General features: G+C 35.5%; 1 protein-coding gene and 1 long non-coding RNA gene across 5 annotated transcripts in view; one reads left to right on the forward strand and one right to left on the reverse strand.

Moving 5' to 3' along the window:
• Positions 1-23,014, reverse strand: part of MESR6 (misexpression suppressor of ras 6) — an 841,969-nt gene that overhangs the window by 66,042 nt on the left and 752,913 nt on the right. The gene's annotated exons all lie outside the window — the stretch shown is intronic.
• Positions 1-23,014, forward strand: part of LOC110839329 (uncharacterized) — a 140,521-nt gene that overhangs the window by 273 nt on the left and 117,234 nt on the right. The window lies entirely within an intron of this gene.

Genomic DNA, 23,014 nt, shown 5'->3' on the forward strand with positions numbered 1-23,014 from the left:
GTACAGCAAACACCGAATTATATGTTACAGTTCAAAGGGAAGCTCACACACAGAACCTAAACCATTTACACAAAATTCTGTGAATGTGGCATTAAGACTATAAATGTGTCTCTGATTAGTGTAAAAAAAATCATATATGTACGTTAATTTATATAATTATATATTACAGAATCGTAATATGGTTGGCAGCATTGTGAAATGGGTGGGTTCCATACTTACCAGCGAGTTATGTCGAATGGTTGAATGTAACGTGAGTTTCTTCCTCAAATAGTGCGTTTTACCAATGAATTATGCTTCCTTACCGTTTATATACAATCACTGAAAATAACATGTTACATTTGAGCGACGTTGTTGGCTGGTTCGCTTGTTGGGAGAGTTGCTGACACAAAGGGTGGAGCCTAACTACAGAGACAGTAGTCGTTAATAACTGTGACGTAACTGTAACTTAACAGTAACTGAGTCGAAGTTCCTTTTGTGAGTTTTATTCTTAACGACGAATTAAATAAGCAAGATATATATATATATATATATATATATATATATATATATATATATATAAACTAATCTAAATTAGTTGGTTTTTTGGTATGTTCGTTTGAGAAAGGGACAGGGGAACAGTGAACTACAGAAACAGAAACAGAAACCATTGTTTCTGGCTTTAATAGCCTCACAAATGTTTCCAGATAAGATCCTGGAATAATACAAAGCCAAGAGAATGTATTTTAGTTAACGCCGGCACAAACGAGACAGATATACCTACAAGAAAGCCTGATATGGTCTCCAAGTTTCAGTTCTTTGTTCTTAATCATTCTGAAAGTAACCATCTCCCATTGAATTTCATATGTCGGCGACTTCCAAATACTGTTCTTTCGTAAAGAAGCATTTTCGCGCCATTTAAATGTTATCCGATCTGTAGTTCAAGAAATTACAGACAGGGGCACACATGCCCACGCTTTCTGATTATAACAGGGTCCAACGTTATTAAATATACAATACTACTCCGAAGATAACTGTATTCTGGTTGTTTATCCGGGTAGCCTGGTAGAAATTTACAGACGTTTTAGAAGTGCTTACTACGGCGACCACTAAGTACCGCAAACACTTAACCATTATAAAGATCAACTGGTTAATACTGGTACAGGAAATAATCGCTGTTTCCACTGAGAATCATACGAATTACGAGTCACATTATCATACGAAACACATAAATACAATTCGCCCTGATGACGGAGGCAGTATGACCTCTGAAACGTTGGTTAACATCGACCAGACTACACAGCGCAACAACCCAGAAGACAGAAATCTTCCTTCACATAAATACAAATTGCAGAGTTACTGACTGCTACATCACGTTTCTTATAGTTATCACTCGGTTTTAAATGTTGTATTTGGGGGGGGGGGGTCCTAACACATTACTTAGAAAGCAGTCATATTCCAAGTTTTGCAAAAGAAATTCAATTTATGTAATGCACTTATTTCGTTGTTTGAAGATGTAACAATATTATTTTGAAAGATTCCACTGTAACGTGACACTGATTATTTAAATTTAGAAATGTAGTTCATACAACAAACAGAAAGATATCTACTTTACAGAAAGCAACACCATTTACCTCAAGAACAATTCTAAGGCTGCTCTACACGCTGTTAAACGTTTAATTTTGGATTTCATATATTATTAACGATTATCCTAAAGCGCGCGGCTACTCATGGTACCTGCAAAATCAGTTCTACATTGGGCCTTTGACATGAATGAACAGACGCATGCATTCATAGTTTAATAGTCAGGAGGACACCAGACCTTCGAATCAGACAGATGTCCAGTACAAGGCATGGAAAGGGCAATCTACCGATATTACCATCAGCAAGTATTACTTCTGTGGCTTGTTCCATTCTTGCTGAGATTCATTAGGTAATGAAACCAAACCACTGCCAGTGGGCAAACTATTTGCTACTGTACCCTTCGACCACTATAATTTTTAGGTCGTATGAAATACGTAGGGTTTACTGAAGAAAAAATACATTCACCTCATATTTAGACGGTTTTGATAGTGAAAGTATACCTGTGACCAAAAAGGTATTCGGTACGTACCAGGTTCGAATCTCCGCTCATAATTATCCTCAGACCTACCAAGCACATACTGAGATAGGACCATAAAATAAGCCACATCTTTCAGTCAATCCTGTAATTCAGTGATACACGCGTGGTTTCATGACCCAATAATTATTACCAGAGATGTATCTCAGTTTTAAAAACACAATAGCTGAAAGCTGAAGGCAATATAATAAACAATACACAAATGAGCACTAAATTTATCCACATATAATTGATCAACAATTGTACAAATTAGCCAAAAGAAAATGTTTACTCTCGGCAAGTAATTTGCGATACATATGAATATTAACAAACTCTGACATTTTCGCATAACAATGAATGTGGTGGTGAACATAATAATGATAATAATATAAATTTGAAAGCAGTAACTGTTAATAATAAAACAACTTTCAAACAGAGCCAAAATACTGAAAGATAATTGTGCAGCAGCTGTTAAATAACCATTCTCTATTGGCTTCAGAACAACGACGTAGGTCAGAGGGGCACAACACAGCCACACTGTCAGTGGACCCGATTTTGATGTAGATGACCGGGTATATCAAACGTCCAGCAGCCAGCGTAATGTAGTTACCACTCGAATTTAAAGCCATGGACATTAAAAACAAGTATAATCGTGAATCAGTGCGTTAATATGATCACAAAGAATAATTCGATCATTCAACTACTTTTTGAAATTAATTTATTCCGACCGTAAATAAATACGCTAATTATATGGAATTAACGAGGCGAAAAAAAGACGAGAGTAGAACATGAATCGTCAGCATCACAGACGGGCAAGCAACAATCGATCTTGTTTCGATTTCCACCTCGACGAAGTGGAGCCAGGAGCCACGCCCAGTACCAACGTTCAGTACAAGAACTAATTACTCACAATGCTCCTGTATATATTCAAGATGGCCGGAAGTCTTATTTACAAACACAAAGTACAAGCCTACAGTACAACATGGATACCCAGCTCTCATAAAAGATTCATGAAACATGCACACTCCATTTTCCTTTTGGTCTCGTGGGATACATAAAGAGAAAAAGAGGAATGCGAATATAACTAAAAGGTGCAGAAGTCAAGAAAACGTAGATTAGAACATTATTATCGTAATGCACAATTGTAAGCAGTATCCTAATTTTCTCACTCTAATGGTGGCTTCCTAACCTACAAACTGTTATGTTTTATAAATTGGCCACATAAATTATATTTCTTCAAACATGTTCCCTAAGGTAAACATATTCTTATAGAATAATAACTTAATCCTGAAATTAAAATTATTTCGTCCCAGTTCTGAGGATATCTACCACAGTTTAAACTATTTACGTGCAGAACTTGATTGGAAGTGTCTAATAAGAAGCCCATTCGCTATTGGGAAATATTTCGACACGAGGATTTTTGGAGCTTGTAATTAACACGTTAAATGTTCTATTTCACTAGGCTAATCCTTTGAACCAGAAGCTCGTCTTTATTATATTTAATAATTTAGTTCTTACCTCATAGAGAACACAACCCATAAACATTACAGATATCAAATGTTTAGTGATTTTTAAGGAAATAATCCCTGTTTACAACGAGAATGATATTAAAGCGGTAAATAGGTTTTGTGGGCCAAACGCAGAATATTTTATTGTTAAATTAGGTGGCACATAGTTACCAGAGGGGTTCAAGGGGTTCATTTTATGCATAAAAATTATTAAATTATTACAGTGAAGTTAATGTAGGATCATAATTTCCAGTTACTGATATTAGCATATATTGTAAGTACAAAGAAATTAAACTAAATTTATTCATATCTGTAGGAAGTCGCAGATGTCGGATAGAAATATGACATAAAATTAAAACAGAAATTATAGGAACTTCTGAATAAAGAGCAAATGGTTTATTACCAAATCTCACTTACGTATCGTCCTAATAAAGGTACTAAAAAGTTGCAAGTATTTCTGAACATGCTATTGTGGCCTACAGATTAAATTTTGGGGCCTGGTCAATCCTGATAGTTGTTGCTACGTTCTCATTGTATATTATCAAGCATACCGAATATAATAAATACTCAATAAGTGATTCGTCTTCATTTAAAAACTAAAGATCCAGAGAAATAGGTGGTCCTATAATATGTTAAAAATAATTATTATAAAAGCAAATGGGGAGAATTAACAGACGACTGCAAGAAATTATATAAGGACCTTCATAATATGTCCTTTTCCTCAAATATTATGAGATCGATCAAATCAAGGAATAAGAGATGAACAGGATATGTAGCGCGCAAGGAAGTACATTAGAAAAACCTGAATGGAACCTACAAGTTGGAAGATCTAGGCATAGATGGGAGAATAATATTAAAATGTAATTAAAGAAACAATGTGAGGGTGTGGACTGAATTCATTTGGCTCAGGACTGGATCCAGAGACTGGGTGCAGTAATTGGCGTTCCGGTTCCAAAAAAGGTTGGGCATTTCTTGATTACCAGAATGACCATTAGCTTCTAATTAAGGGCAATGTATCATATTGCTTAAATACGGTTTTGTAAAAGGAGTTGCTGCACAGTCGTTAAGACGCTTTGCATTTAATGTGACTTATAATGGGAAACATCACTCTGAACGAAATTTAGGTTTCTTCCGGTTATACACGTCTTATGACCAATTTGATAACATACAATTATCTACGGATTAGCGGTTCAACAGTGTTGAAATTACACTTAAGTTTAGTGTAAATGACGCAGAACATACAAAGAATAAACAACGCAATAAATATATCGACTAACTGAATTTATTTTCAAAAGATTTTGATTAGATGTGCAATTTATTTATAACAGTCTCATAAAAACAATTAACTAACAAGCTAATGACATTTTAATATTAAAGAACATGTAAAACATTTACCCTTTTTTGGTGTTTGTTAGTGGAGTAAGGATGTCACAACTCCACTGATTTATTTTTTACACAGACGTTCGCTGCAAGACATGATAACATATCTTGTTCCTGTTTAATACTGATCATAAAATGAAACATAGTAATTAAAATGTTTAGACACTCAAGATAAAGTTATTATAGAAGGAGGGCCAGAATTCTCATCTGCAATCTCACACACACAATTCAGGTTCCAGGCCCTATTATGTTTCAGAATTCAAGCTGAGTGCCGAGGATTTGTCAAAATATTCCTGGACCAAATTGCTAATGCCCCAATAAAAATGATAAAATCCTTCGGAATATTGCACACTGATTCTAGCATCACTGCTTTTCAGGTTCAACAGTATACCTCTGGAATGACAACGGATTATCTTTCTCGCTTAAAAAACAATAAATAAAGATATAAAAGGATGATGAACACCATAAGAAACGCTAGAAACAGCGCAGGCGAAAGAGGGACCGATCATGCATACAAATTTCATTATCAGCAGTAGTTGAATTTACACCGCAAAAATAGTCTCTACAGTTTCATTAAACTTACTTCAGCAAATGTCACTGCTTCTCTATGGTATTAGTTTCTGGATGAGGAATGTTGTTTTAAAATCGTGTTTATTGCTCAGTATTAGATTTGAGCAATTATAATTATTTTCAAAAACCTGATCTCTTTGCTATTAAACTGACACTTCATTCGGTTTACCGATATTGTAATACGTAATTTAACTGGGTCACATTGAAAAACCAATGGCCTATAATAGAGAAAGTATCTTCATTTCGATCAAATCGTCAATGGTATTAAAATATATTCGATGTGGCCCACAATTAAATCATTTTGCATGCGAATCACTTTGCTAATGATTGTCGAACGTGAAGAAATCCAATATATTCTACATTATTTAAGGCAGGTTTGTGGTAGAAATTTTGAGAACTTGTAAAATAAGTAGTATTATAAATTAGCTGCACACATTTTCTTACACTTTTTGCACCTAGACAAGCGATTCAGAAACAATTTAATACAGTCATATAGTATTATTTATTGCCAAGCTTACTTATATGTGAGTAAAACTTTAGAACTGCGTCCCAAAAACCCTACGTTGTGTTTTAAGATTGATTTCAAATATATGTGATGTCAGCGTTAATAATCCGCATTCTTGAAAATCTGTCTGCGTCAAAAATATGAAGAAGATGTGGAAAGACACAAGTAATTAGCAGTTTCACAGGCTACCGAATCAAAAGCCTTGACTTTATTCATGAACCAGCCAACCTAACACACAGCCTCCATGAGGTATCTGATGGTTTCCACGATAGTGTAAAAAACGTTTCTCAGCTTTAATGAGCCTCGAAGGCTCATTGACGTGTTCCTGCCTCGGTACTAGGCTGTCTATTTTTGGGGCGAGGAGTTGTTGGCCCCTCTCCCCGAACTGGAGAACCATCACTTGTCGCCTGTCTATGGCTGGTCACTCAACATATTCTGCAGACAGACAATCGAAGGCAGTCTCCTCCGTCCACAGCCTAACAACACGTCAAACAGTACTGACTGGACACCCTACATGACCACATCCTGTTTTAGTTAACATTTTAATGTGGATTTTGAAAAATATTTAAGGATATTTAACAACTTGGAGTACAAATTTGGCCAGGTTATGCAGAGAACAGAAAGTAACGTTATAACACATCAGAACTGCTTATTTGTGGATATCGTGTTATATCCCGACAAAGGCAAGTAGTTATCTAGCAGGTGAGGGCGCTGTAGTCTTTGCTTCATAAGGAGAATGATTACGTTATGTTTACTGAATATTTATTTTTATTGCCAAGTAAACATTCATTTTGTTTAAGAAACATGGACAGAGCCACGTTTCAAGACTCAAGGACATCTGAAATTGACTTTTACATTAAAATGTTGATTTTTCGCAGACATGGTACCGTCTACGTTACAGGAGTAAAACAGCGCAATTATTAGCCTGTAGGCATTAGTATGAAGTTGGGCACTGCCTATTGTCAGACGGTGTTTCCAGCGTTGGCTCTGACCCGGCATTCAATTGTAAAATGAGTCGCTTGCTGTTGGATTATGTTAGATTTGTTACATTTATATGTTGCACGGTCTATAGTGAATACCGCTTACTATTTTTATGCGTTCTTTGGAAACTCTGTGTAAAAAAACGAATAATCTGGACGGTAGTTCTTTCCGCCTGTCCGTCTTTCTGCATGTTACGTCTCAAACTGCTCAGCATATTCCGATTAAATTTAGTACCGGGTACCTACAATAAGAGTACCCTAACTTAACAAATTTCGGTACGTATCGGCCTTTTTTAAACTTCGCAAGATAAAATACTACGATTTGCATATTCAGTGTTTGCGAACTGCGTTTAACGAGATACCATGAATTGCAGATTGTGCGAAAGGAGATGGCATTTCAATTCTTACTCTTTTAAACTCCGAAAATTTCGATATTATATTCAAACAACATTTCAGTATTGGCCACATTCGTTGAGTCCTTATACATGCCACAGACTACACTTAATTATAACGTATGCCAGAGGAACAGAGAGCTCTTTATTGAAGGTATTAAAGTCTTTTATGATCATAAATCAAACTGACATTAATAGTTAGTCATGTACATTTACATATTTTTCTTCCATGCTCAAAGCGTGCGCCACCAGATTTTAAGCGGCGTATGTAACGTTCCCTTCCACATATGCACCTGCCTCTCACCTACTTTCAATGCAGTAATGTAGCGCCTCGATTTCTTTATGCACGTATTTCAATAGCCACGAAAACCACTACATTTATAAATTTTAAATGGCCATCAAACGTTCATTATCTGATTACAAAACCAAAATTACAGTAACACAGATCTACTAAGATAGCGGTATCAATATATTATTTAACAAACGAACAAATTGAAAAATTAATTAACTTACGTGAGCATGTAATTAATTAACTGGGATAACTTGATATTAGAATAAGAAGAAAGTCAATGTCTTTTAAATAAAAACAAATGATGCTGAATTTTCAGTGTCTGCAACAGATATTTTACCATTTCGACTCTATAAATTAGCACCTAACGCAATGCACACTACAAGAATTAAATGAAATAATTTACATTTTTACGTTTTAAAATGTTAAATTGTATATACATGTAAAATTTTAAATAAATTTGCATGTTCGTAAAGCTTTGTTAAGGGCACACAATGCCTTATATCTATGGCAGTTAATTAGGAAATTTAAAAACTTTTACCTTCTACTCTACTTTCCGAAGCACTAGGATATAAGATGATTGAAAACATTACTTTTACTGTATTAGTGGATAGTATGAATGGAACTGTTTTCTCGTAAAACTGCACTTTACTTACTTAGTCTAAAAGAGGAAAATAAATTTGAACTCTTTAAAAATAAAATGCCAAGGAAAATACAGCTAAAAGGAACGTGTTAAGTAGAACTTCATGCTATAATTTAATTTACTAAGCCATCAATGACAATCTCCACGTTGTATTTGACGAGATATTAAATTGAAGAGAATGGGTACAACGGAATGCATCTCAGCAAGTATTATGTCTAGACCGGGGGCCATTCAGTCTCCTGTCATGTGTACTAGGACCACCCTCAAGGAGAAAAGAGGTCAGAATTTGCAGCCGATTACTCAACTCCATATTCTGCCCAGGTTAATAATTCGTGGACACTTTCGTCTACTACCCCCCCCCCCCAAACACTTCCATGCCGCGCTGTTATGCACAGGGACAAATTTAGTTTTGTGATACAGTAAAACCCCTCTAGTTGGACACCCCTATATCCTGGACACCCCTTTATATTGGACACTTTTAATTGGAACCGGCGAATATCCTATAATTTTACATGTCCACAATACCCTATATCTTGGACACCCCTTTATCCTGGAACTTGGTCACCTCTTTTGTTGTAAGTTAGACAGGTTCATGCACTTAACTTCGATGCTTTTCAGGGAAAGTTTTTCAGTTACATATTTTGTTATTTTGAATTTCTGACTGATGAATGCCTCCTCTCTAGAGGATTGTCTTATGGACATTGAACCCAGCATTGGAATGCATTGCAAGTGTTTATTATTCTTTTGCTGAACCCTTAACTGGACTACAGTATTGCAGAAGACACAGACTGTGCTTGCATTTGAGTTCAGACTGTGTTAACAGAAATGGAATTTTTGTTTTTGCGATGGGGAAGCGAAAATTAGTGGAATTAACTTTATAAAATGTTATTGAGGCTGGGGTGTAATGTGCAATGCATGGGAGTGGGCTTCAAAAGATTATTATTAATACTATTGTCATTAATTCTTAATTTAAGTAAGCCTACAGCAGTTAGTGTATGTATGTAAGTAAATAGACTATATTGTCATTAGACCACAATCTGATATTTCTCTTTCCCTCTATCTTGGACACCTCTGTAAGTTGGACACATTTTCGTGGAACCACAAGTGTCCAATTTAGAGAGGTTTTACTGTATTTGAGTTCCTTATGGCGGCCAGTATGAACATGGATGTTTTCTGGGTTGTAGCGCAATGTAGTCTGGTAGATGTTTACCGACTTTTCAGAGGAGTTTACTGCCTCCTTCATCAGGGTGATCTCTCATCGTCCTGATGATGGAGTCAGCAAGCATCTCTGAAAGGTTGGTAAACTTCTGCAAGATTACAGGCATAGCAAACTTGAATAGGACCAATTTCAACTTTATTTTTAACCAACCTGAAGACTTCAACATATAATTTCTTTTAGATAAAGTACGTACTATTTATGACAGTGTATACAGATTTTAAACCCTCGATACATGGTACATCCTCCGCGTCGTTTCATACAAAATCCTGCTCTGTTGTCACCCAGAAAAGTTATGAATATTCAAAGGGCTTGGTCATAATAATCTGCTGGAACGGAGTCTGTCTTCATTTGACACGCAAGGCGAACCTTTCCCCACGTCAGCAGGCGATCAAGAATGGCCCATGTCGACATTCTGTTGTCATATTTATGATATAAAATATTTACTATGCAAAATAATTAGATTATACACATTTTTACTCCCTGAACGTAATTTTGCGAATTTAATACTCTGTCATACGTCAGAAATTATATTCCTAATTCACTAACTTCATTAAAAACATAATAGTCATTTGCCTAGTCAATAAATTACCAGAGGTTTATGGAACACTGTGTCTTATCCTACAGGATCCGGTTTATACCCTCCGTTATACACACACCTGAATTACAATATTAGCGGTGAAACAGCACAGTTGCCTTAAATATCTCAAATACAGTGGCACACTATACGTACCACCTCCTTTTAAAGCCCAATAATCCATAATTGTTGTAACAAAATACGCTTACGAGTTTCGTATAGTGTTATTCCTCAAAAAAACAGAAATTATTTCCTTAAACCAGTATATTTCTCCTAAACGCTGTTTGCTTCCTACAAGTTCACAGGACTTTACAACCCACAGGATCAACATCGAGATAAAGATTTCTGTCTTCTGGGCTGTTGCGCCATGTAGTCTGGTAGAGGTTTACCAACGTTTCAGAGGTCCTTGCTAATTCCAATATTATGACGATCGGCATGTTTATATTGGTTTATGCACTATAAAACTCTACAAGAAATATTTCACTGTGATTTTTTCTTGTTATTCATTAACAACAGCCTATATTACTCGTCGCTTTGTGTAAAACTAATTTATACGAAATTGGTCTTCTTGATGAAAACCAAATACACTTATTACATTGGCACATGCTAATCATTTACATTATATAAACATAACCAATTTCTGCTTTTATTTCCTTATTTATTTTTGCCCTTCTTTGGTTTCTATTACGCATTTAGACCCATGTTAACAAAAATTCCCTATATTTTCTTTGGTTCAATCTTCATGTTTAGAAATTTTCATTGTGTCAATTGTCGTTATAACCATGATATTAGTTACATATTCAGAATCTGATGATTCACTAAAATTTAATTTAAAAAAAAAACTACAAAATATGTGCATAAATGGCGAAAATCTATTATAGATCAAGCATGAACTAGGAAACACGTCTATCAGACTGTTTTATAATCAGTTACACAATAAAATAAAAGTAACAGCTCAAAGGCATGACACTTTATATGCGCATATATTTTTATATCCATTCATCCATACAATGACTAGATTTTCATTCGTCCATGCTAAAAAAAGGTCAACATTACTGTGATGCTTTCCGCCATCAAAGATATTTTGGATAATCAAAGAAGCCCCTCCCATTTTTCCACTTGATGCGAGTAACAAGATAGACCTTGATGTAAAATCGATAGCATCTTCTTTCCACTTTCTTGGAATTAAGAAGAGAAAAATGGAGGGGGTGTAAGGGGACAATGTCTTATGCTCAGTATCACACTGCGCAGATGACAGGCCTAAAGCTTTTATAAAGATGGAGGAAAAAGGGCGTCAGTTGTTTCATTTTCTCTCCCTGTTCCAGCTCTCTTCCTCCTACACTATTCAGGAACAACCACCCTCCCGTTTGGTCCTTAAAATTCAATATTCTGGTTTCCATGGCAATTCATTCGGTTCCCCAGCGCAGGTAAAATGGGACATGGCTTCCTTCAGTTGCGTGGCAACAGCCAATCGCCATTCAACACTTTTATTTGTAAAAGCAAGAAAAAAGTCGAAGCCTTAAAAATAATGAATAAGAACGTTTCCAAATATGAGATCCAATAAGGCTACACTACCGATAATAAATGCAAAAAAAAATATTAGACTAAAAATAAACATCAAAGAAGCAAGAGAATTTACGAAAATAAGTAATAACCTATTAGTACCTGTTATTAAAAAGCGGATGTGAATAGAAGATAAATTCAACGTACATAAAAAGACACAAATGTAAAAAAAAAAAAACCTCTCGCACACGTACGGAACACATTTGTACTTTTATGAGGCCCAGTAACATTTTGATGTTCATGTAAGATTTGAGGTTTTCACAGCGGTGAGTATGAAGACGTCTGTCTTCTGGGTTGTTGAGCAACAACCCAGAAGACAGAAATCTTCGTATGTGTTCATATTTACGCAACTATGCACTCCTAAATAACAAACGCTGAGTTCTGAATACACATAAGAAATGAGAACAAATTACAATTACGCTAGATAATATTTGTACTATAAATCAACTCCGTAGCCAGACTCTTATCGTATTCTAAACATAATTTAATTAATGGAAATGTCACTAAATTGCAATGTGTATCCTCAACGAAATTTTAAACGGCTAGAGCCGGTATTCTGTAAAATTATCACTAATTGTGTACCATTATCGTCAACGTCAGGGCAGGTGGCAGCTGAGAAGTCATTACTACTTGCAATATGTGCAAAAATAAATATTTTGACCGTTCAACAAGCGTGGCCCCATGAAGAGACCGAAAGGACATTCAAAGACAAGTCTAAAATTCCACAGATAACATATTACTCTGAACACTTATCTACAACACACAATGATATGTCAAAAATTACTTGATTTGCAATGAAATTCGCACACTTATTTTACGTGCAAAGTATTTTCGCAGAAATTAAAAAAAATATATATATATCCACTCTTCTTATTCTAAGTAAAAAGGTGGAAGATAAAGATTTCTATTGTGATGTCTATTTTATATAATTCTCTAATAATCTGTGATAATTATTGTATAATTATACCAATATTATGATAGAGTGCACTGTATAAATCATATTAATGTGTTATTATCGTAGTTATGATGGGGTGAAACTATGTCTGTGTGGAACTGGGCCCTCTAACTGTCTCTTTGCAGATTCAAAAAATTGTGGGTGGGAATAAAGCAAACACCTGTAGGACAATCAATCGTCTGAAGACAAAAACACAGCCGACACCCGACACAGCTCTCAAATATTCTTTAGATAATGGACATGTCAAAAGTATACTTAATCTCAAGTTACCAAAACAAAGGCCAACTTTAGGCTGTTTTAATACTTCGCAAAAGTGTTGAACTTTACAAAATTGTAACCATACTCCTTCTGATTAGAAACAAAGAAACATTTTACAAATTGATTTAAGCAGCTCAGTTTCTGCGTAAAATAAAGAGTGAATTCTAGTTACAGTTGTATTTGGTGTACTTGGTATGAGTAAACAAACAGCTGATAGTTGCACAGTGTTTGCGATGTTCAAATAGGAAGCCCTTACCTTATAAGTGAATCAACCAACTGAATGTTTTCCTGAATATATTTAGGATTGCCAAATATTCTGTGTAAGTTTACTTATCAAACAAATTTTTCTTACATGAAGTGTGGTAATATTCTCATAGAGAGAGGATTAATATCAGGCCAAAATGTCCTAATATCTGCTTATCAGGGGCGTATTTTACTATGTTCAACAAACAGCTGAAGAAAAGCAAACTTAAGTCATACTACACTGATACAGACACTTCTGCTGCTATTCAAATAAATGAATATTTACGTTGCTGTGAATATAACCGAGACTTTATCAATAACTGCCTTGTAATGAACTTAAAAGAACTGCTACATCATACGCATAATAGTCACGCAGAACGTGTTCCATTCTATTGAAACTGAAATCTGAATTCGTAATTTTATTTTAAGTCCCACGATTCGAAACAATTGTAAGACCACCAATACCGGAAGCAACTTCTATCATCATTCTCATTTCTTACTGCTGTAATTCCTTCCTATCTTCCTCCCCCATCCCTTCGCTTTCATATCCATCTCCTGTCTTTTCCAGTTAAAAGCAATTTCTCTTCTAAGAAACATGACATTTCAATTCGCATTAGACTGTGAAGAGGTCTCTCAACAGAAAGTGCTACAGCCCAAACAAAGCTTCATTTGCTACTCTGCGACGAATATAGGAACACGGAGAAAACCATTATATAAAGGGTAGATATAAATAGACGTTGTAAAGGAAGATGCTATAAAAGAGGGCTGCTAAGTTTAAACAACGCAAACAATCCCATGATATTTTTGAAAGACGGCCATAGCTGGACCGGAAAACACAGTGTATAGATCAAGAAAAAAACCCGACAGAATTTTACATGTCACTAACTGCTCTTACCTCCGATCTGCCTAGCTTGCACCTATAAAGTGACTGAGTCAATGTGCAAAGTGACTACAGCCACAGATAAAATTTACATTTCATAACGCAACTTCAATTAACAACACTTTTGTATGTAATTGTAACTTAGTCTAGAAATATGACAATTATTGAAGATTTCCGTCTTCTGGGTCGTTGAACTGTGTATGACCTCTGAAACGTTGGTAAACATCGACCAGACTACACAGCGCAACAACCCAGAAGACAGAAATCTTCATACTCATCGCCCTGATGACGGAGGCAGTACGACCTCTGAAACGTTAGTAAACATCGACCAGACTACACATCGCAACAACCCAAAAGACAGAATCTTCTATCGCCCTGATGACGGAGACAGTATGACCTCTGAAACGTTAGTAAACATCGACCAGACTACACAGCGCAACAACCCAGAAGACAGAAATCTCCATACTCATCGCCCTGATGACGGAGGTAGTATGACCTCTGAAACGTTGGTAAACATCTACCAGACTACACAGCGCAACAACCCAGAAGACAGAAATCTTCATACTAAGAATCACCCTGATGATGGAGGCAGTATGTCCTCTGAAACATTGGCAAACATCAACCAGACTACACAGCGCAACAACCAAGAAGACAGAAATCTTCATACTCATCGCCCTGATGACGGAGGTAGTATGACCTCTGAAACGTTGGTAAACATCTACCAGACTACACAGCGCAACAACCCAGAAGACAGAAATCTTCATACTAAGAATCACCCTGATGATGGAGGCAGTATGTCCTCTGAAACATTGGCAAACATCAACCAGACTACACAGCGCAACAACCAAGAAGACAGAAATCTTCATACTCATCGCCCTGATGACGGAGGTAGTATGACCTCTGAAACGTTGGTAAACATCGACCAGACTACACAGCGCAACAACCCAGAAAACAGAAATCTTCATACTCTCCGCTGTGAAAATCTCAAATCTTACATAATAATTATTGTTAAAACTGAAGCACAATCTCCAGGAAGTGACCTTTGTATAGACTAACAATTATGAAGCTACTCGTGATGTAATATTCTCCATTTTCCTGTTGCTTTTCCCCACTTACGTCCAGTCTCTTCAGAAATTTGTTCTCAACCACGCTCATTCTACGTTGTATCTGAAAACTACATACGTAATGACCACATGGAAAGTGAGAACCGTTCACGCCAACTCGAACGCTCACAGAACACAAACAAAATATTTAATGATGATAACCCCTATGATACTGTAGATAATAATTCAACTCAACTCAACGCCGATCATAGCAAACTTCACTTGTAATTTTAATTCAATTTAAGTTAAAACAACAGGCTTTATCGATTAGTTCCATAAAGATTGAGATTTAATAGACCTTTACTGGTGGTAATTCTTAGAGTCCATTAATTTTTGATTATAAATCTAAAACGGTTCTCGATACTGGATGAAAGAAATATGCGAGTAGTTGGTGACTGATTAAACAATATACGTTATTTTATTCTTCGGGTACCTTTTTATCGCACTGGTGAATATTTACTGAGGATGGTCTAATGGCCGAAAGACGTAATTAATCTGAATTTTAGGCAGTATAAAGTTTGAATTAAGACGATGATCAACAGTTACACTCATACCCCGACATACGAATGTAATTTTTTCGATGAAAATTATTCGTAAGGTGAAAAATACCAAATCTAAAATGAAATTCACATTGATTTGAAGAAATCTGAGTGATTTTAGACTCCCAGAGAAGTCGCCCAATATTTTACCACATATGTTAGAATAATATCCAATCAGAAAATAAGAAGACTGTTACTTTTATGATATTTATTACCTAATTAACCCTGTCAATCACTGTTGAAGTCAAACATTTATATTGTACAGAAGTTGACGTAATTAATTGGTTCTTCGTTGTAGCAAAAGTAATATTCGTAAAGTGAAAAGTACGTAAAATTTACAAAGTTCGTTGAAGCGAAAACTCGTAATCCGAGGTTCGTAAACAGGTGGATAGGTGTAATTTTAATTATTTAATTTTTGGTGAAACTACTACTTCTTGGTACTATAAACTAAGAAAACGTATTAATAAAATGGATCCGATAATAATTATTTGTGATTTTAAGTTTGATAGTGATGCAATAAAAATTATTCGCATGCTTGAAATTAAACTTCAGTGGATGTTGCTTATAAAAAATGAATGCGCCGGAGTTAGATAAATCAAAGGACGAAGAAATGTTCAATTCCAAAATGTTCTCTGGATGAAATACAGCGCATGCATTGCTAAATAACTGGTGTCCAAATTAAACTTCCTTGATACCTGATATTAAAACACTAACGACAAGTTAATAATAAATTAAAAATCCGACACGGTACGCAGCAAATTCATCGCCTTCAGCATGTACAATGAGCTCATAAATAACACATACGAATTCTCTATGTGGCACTAAATTGTAGGTTACGCCCAAAATGTATTATCTTTCTTAATAAATCATTTATTATTCAAAGGAAATGGTCATTTGCATTCACGTCACGAAACAGAAACATAGTGAAAAATATGTGAACGCTTTGGTTATGTTCGGCTATTATTTTTAATGTTTGCAGCACAACCTGAATATAACGAAGGAAAAATCCAAAAATAATTTGTTACATATCTGCGGTCCCAGTTAGTGATCAGGGTTTTTATTTTGTGAATATTATAATGTAACTGAATAAATACAATCTTGTGGAGTAAAATATAGAGTGCGCTTCGTACAACAACCAGTCTTAGTAATATTAATAATAATGGATATTAAATTTATTAAATGCTCACTGCAGCTACAAAACGACAATAACATGAAAAATATCTTTCTTCTTTCGAGATTTTTTCGATAATGTGGCAACATTGAAATATTTTACAATGACAACAGAAAATCTAAATCACATTCAAGAAGAACATTTGCTTGCTACCATTCAGTTCTGAATCTGCCTTACTGTCTATTATATAAAAACATAAACATTTATTACGCAAATTTGTAAATTTACTTACATTCTTATATGAGTGTAAAATCTGAGGTCAATGAAGAACATAGACTGAATATGTTTGAGAACGAAGTTCCGAGGAGAATATTTGGTCCTAGGATGGAGAAAGCCGGAACACAGAGAAAACGTCATAATGAGCACCTTCGTAATTTGTGCTCTTACCGAAACAGGTTTTTATTGAAATAATGAAGTAAAGGACAATGAAACAAGCCGGACAAATGATGCACAAGTGAAACAAGAAATGCGTAGATGACTTTGGTAGGAAAACCTGACGGGAAGACAACTTGGGAGACGTAGATGTAGGTCTATATGGGAGGATAATATTAAAATGTATTTTAAAGAAACAGAAGTGAGTGTGTGGGCTGGAATAATCAGGCTGAGAACAGAGGCCGGTAGCGAACGGTTGTGAACATGGTAATGTTTTACCTTAGGAAGCATATTTACGGGTTCCGTAAGATTCTTATAGTAAACAGAAATTATTTTCTTAAACATCATCAAGCAACTGGTCTCTCTAATAGACAAGTGTTGTGTTTTCTTTGCGTTATGGACTGAATTCTTAAATATTCTTCAGACGGGCTTCAGGTTCAAAGGGTCAATTAATATGTGGCATAAACTTCTAGTTTCTTTACAATCTCAAGGCCGTTCGCGATCATTGTACCCACATAATTTCTTGTCTACAACCGAGTAGGTTTGTGCAGCGTAAACGAACGCTGTATTCGGGACGTACCTCGGTCACATCTTTGTCAGTCTGTCAGCAATCCTCACTGTTTCTCGCTTGTCCAGAGCCTCTTCAGGAAATGAATCGAGTAACATTTTAACGCAGATGTTAACTCCTTGCCTGCAGCACTGAGAACTGTCTTTATTACAAACAAGACGATATTTAACTATTTCAGTTAAAACAGCGACTTTAAAAAGTAAAGAAATATATAAATCCAGTGTAGTGGCACGCACAAGAGTGGTAATTTTAAGCCCATAAATAAGAAAACGTGTAGCAGATGGTATATATTTATGAAGTAGAACCTATGCAATAACCACATATTCCGCTTGTCAAGAAATATTATCAAAATTTTGTTTTCCGTCTCACCGTGTCCATGACGACTTTTCAAAGTTTATCTTCACAGTGCATCAACACCATGAAGTGTAGGGAGATGAGGGGGGGGGGGGGAACTTCAAGCCAAGTAAAGCTCAGGTTCCTTTTTTGCAGCCATAATTAACTTTCGGTCTGATTAAAAAAGTTGAAGTAACTTCCTCTTCCAGTCTGAGTTAACAAACAAAGGAACTGGTGTATACATAGAAAGAGACAAAGGGAGAGAACGGGACAGAAATAAATGAAGTGGTGAAACGAAACCAGTGATGCTGGAGAAGAGAAGAGAAGAGAGGAGAGGATAGGTCCGGAGAAGATACAGGGGCTGTAAGTACGTAGGAATGACGTATCATGACAACTGCCATTGTGTAGGTGGTTTCAAATTCTTCATGACAATGTGATTATTACTGATTCTGAAGACGAATAACAATTTAAATTTCAACAAAATCTGGTATTTAAAATCTTGTCTTCATTACTGGAACGGCCAAGGATGTCAGTGTCTTTCAGCGTCGTGATGTCCTGCGTAAACAGAAACCCTGCGACTGACCAATTCAACACCGAAGGATTTCAGCCAAATGTCTTAAATGAGATTTAAGGTTCTCATGAAGATGTCAGTGTGAAGAACAAATTACGAGGACAGGCAACGTCGAAGAATGTAAAAATATAAGAATAGAATCCATACCTAATATTTCCTATCGAAAATAAAGGTTATATTTTATATTTATCAAAATAATATATGATACTTTTGTTTCTGTATGAAAACTACCGTCACTGACAAAATACGATGGGAAAAATTGTTTAAGCACAAACTTATCTTGACGACTGCCTCTGGGGATGAAAACGTTATGATGCATGAAATCTCAGAGTAAATGAGAAATTATAAGTTAAGAGAAGACTGCTGAAAGTCCTTCATGTTAATCTTAGCAGGAGGCGAGGCAGTCACTGCTTCTTCACACAAGGCAGGGAAGTCAAAAACACTCGACCATACCACGTGCAGTGCGAAAATGGTTCGGACGTTTCATCTACTTCAGTCCCCGTGTTTTGCGTATTTATTACATCCACATCCATCCATCTTTATTATAATTATCAGAAATACGTAAGTCGGAAATTTCATTAAAGTTTTCTTACTAAGCAGAATTCAAAACTTATTTTGCATCTTAGTCCTACAACAAAAATTCGTTGTAGATCTATGCGTACAAATGAGAGACGTAAGTTTATATCCAAAAGATGTTTAATTAAATACGTCTTAAGTGCGTTTCAGATTTCACGAGAAACCTATTAAAATACATACCTTCAAAATCCTGAAGTTACTTACAAAGCACAGTACTCTCATTTCTTGTAAATATTTTTATGGGCGTGTTCACATTCGTACCGAAAAGAGAATCGAAATATCGTACTGCAGATATGTTTTAGCACATATTGCATTTGTTCTTTTCCTTTATTTCTTTATTTAATACTGAACTAAAATTTGTAGGCCTATTAAAAATTTTAACTTCGTAAGCCATGGACATTTTACAGCCCATTTGATTCTTACCAATTTGAAATAAATCCGAATTTGTGTAGCGATGAAAAGTATCTCACTCAAAACATTTCTTTTCCTAATAACTGGAATTTGCAGAGAACTGGTGACTCCTAAATATTTTTTAAAGTAATATTGTCTTTACAGAAATTTGTTTAACGTATCTTCAAAATTTCGCTTCATCGCCAAGTTTGTAATTTTAAACATACCAATTAAAATTTTATATAAGACGTTAAACAAATCTATGATTACGACAATGAAACAACACATGCACAGTTGAAATAGTTTGTTAGTTACTGTCCTCAGGGTTTATAAAACAAGTAACACTTATCCATGTCTATATCTGACACAATATAAGTTAACATAGTTCTTGCCAGTTTGACCATCGTCGTAATTATCATCAGCTGCAATGTTTAGGCCCCTTGATCTGCTCCGATCTCCGGGTTTGTCGAACTGATCCTTCCATCTTTTCGGTGGTCGGCACGTCTCTCTTCTTCCTTTGGGGCGGTAATCAAACAACTTCCGAGGAATTCGATACATCGACATTCTTAAAATATGTTCCAAGTAGTTCCAAAAATATCCTCTTATTTTCTCTCTTAGACTGAATATATTTAATTCCTGTATAATATCTACGTTTATCCATTCTTCTGTAACCTGACACTGATCCCGGGAATCTCACTTCGGAAGATTCAATTTGTCGCAGTTGATGTTTAGTTAAAGTCCAGTATTTACTATCATATAAGAGAGATGACACTGCTAAAAGTTTGTAGAATTTCAAAATGGTGTCTTACTGAAATTTAATAAGTAGTGTGCGTTGTTACGCATAGATAATTAAACCTTTTTAGTTTGCACATAATTTTTATTATTGCCCGATTGTGAGCAAAACTAATTAGTGTCTGCAACCTGTTGTATTATATTGTTTTTATACACAGCGTTAGAGCCAAGTAAGTATAAAAAATTTATGTTAATAACCCTTTCCATACAACAGTAGATACAATCTTGCTTAGAATCATTAACTTTCTAGTCTGAATTTCAAAGAACAAAAAGCCTCGCAGAATCCTTAGCAGTTAAATATATTAATTGCATTTCCTTAGAAAGAAAACGCCATGATGTGCAAAGACTTTTGATGCGCATAGATTGAAACAAGAAATTTCCTTTAAATGCTGACCACAAAGGAAAGTGTTCTGTCATTTCCTACTGCACACAACACGCGTATGCATGAGGCACTACGTTACTGAGCCAGGAGTAATTATTGCAGACTTCGGCCAAACGAAAGAGGCTGTTTAGCTGACAATTTCATGGAGAAGAGGGAGGGGTGTACTGTCGGTTCATCACCCTTTACCAAACCTGCATACAATTACACCCATATACTCATCTTTACCTGATAAAAGTTACAGCTATTGTGTATTGATATCGAAACTGATATTCTGTTAATGTCTTGTCCAGCATCATTAACAGCTCCAAAGCATACAAATTACAGACATTTATCTTAATTGTCCGGGGTTGAATTATAATTAGTTAAGATTAGTTCAGATTGGTACAGGTTCGCCATTGACCACAAGCTATGAGCTAGGACCATCATCCTGCGTAATATCAACTTGTCTCCTTAAGATCGATCTTAATATTATTTTCCCACTTACTTCATAGCTTTAAGCGTAAAAATTTTCCAAGACGTCGCAATTTATATTAGCCGCATCCTAGCTGCATGTCCATATCTCACTTTCACACCCCATAAGAATTGATCTAAATACGTGTCGGTTCGTTTGTGGTTTATTTATCGATGATCATAACATACAGTGCTGAATGATGGGATGATTAATACATAAAGAATGTGAAAATATATTGAAAAAATAATGAACCAGCTCCTACTAAAAAATCCCTTAAATTAGTACATCCTATCATAACTATTATCCTTTGAACCATACCAAGCATATCCCTACTCTATTTTATTTAAATTCATTCTTCTTTCAATTCGTTCTTCGTAATATATTATCACTTAGTAAATACCTTTATGTAAACCAATAATTGAAACTTCACCAAAATAATCACAACATCAAAATATGACACACTCAACATCAGAAATTAATAAAGTTCAGGACCAACATTCTCCCTCTCACGCGATGACATTAAAACTCTGGCGAACTTAGGTCTCCGTCACATTTATTCAGTTAGCCCTTAAAGCTGCAATTAAAATGTCACTGAAGCGCACTAAGACACAATGACAGGGCATTACAATATACCAAAAGTTCAAAAATGATATTCTGAAAAGACACTGAAGAAGAATAGAGAATTTTCATTTTCAAAACAAAAATCTCAATCGTGTAACAGAAAATTTTGCATCACAATATGATATAGAACAAGTACAGGCCGTACACGACTTCATTTTGCATTCATCGTCTACTTGAAGGGAAAAGTTAAAAGGAAATATGAAGTACAATGGGGTAGTAAACCTGCTTCGGTTATTTACAGACTTCCAGAGAGGCTACGACTCATTCATGAGTGAAATATTGTACGAAGTTCTAACTAAAGTTGTATATCAAGGGAAAAAGTTAAGGCAAATTAAAGTACGTTTAAATAAAACTTACAGTAGAGTCAGCATAGATAAATATTTTAATTTAAAATTCTCTACAGAATATGTCAATACAAAACTTTAAGAACACGAGAAAAAAGAAGAATTGGAATGTAATGAGACACACAAGTTTCTGATCTCTGCTGATAATAATTCACTGGCATGACCATGACACCAAACCACAAAAGCTCTAATACACCTAATAAAAGGTTTGGTCTGGAAGTAAATGCAGAATGTTACGTATTTAATATTATCCTTCTATTTCTCCAAGCCTCTTAAGTTAAGATTATCAGATTATCTTTTGTTTTAATTTTTACTCTGTCCTATGCGTGCTACATGCTTCGCCCACATCCTCCTCCTGATTTTGTCATCCTAATACTGTTTGGTAAAATCATAAAACCAGGAAACTCCTGACTAAAATGCATGACAGAGTCTTGTTACAGAATCAAGTCTCTCAGACATGAGAGAGACATCATCTAGTCATTTTGAAGGAACAAAGAGACAGCCCTGCTATCGATTTGTGTCTCCGCCAACAATTAATTATCCTAGTTTGAACTAATCCGATATAATTTTATTTTCACAATCCAAGTTCCTTTTATTACTGGGAGACTGTGGAAGACATAATTTGCGTTCAGGTGAACTTATGATGAGTAATAATTAATCGTTACATACGGGAGGATGCTTAACCCTTTTTTGGGACTGGACTTCGGTTCTCGCAAAATGTGTTCACTTTTTTCCGACAGAGGAGCTCGCTGTATTGCCTTGCCAAGC

This window comes from Zootermopsis nevadensis, unplaced genomic scaffold, assembly GCF_977971745.1.
Source record: "Zootermopsis nevadensis isolate Lab colony 2312 unplaced genomic scaffold, Znev_1.0 Znev_ptg000017l, whole genome shotgun sequence".
NCBI classification, from domain to species: Eukaryota; Metazoa; Arthropoda; class Insecta; order Blattodea; family Termopsidae; genus Zootermopsis; species Zootermopsis nevadensis.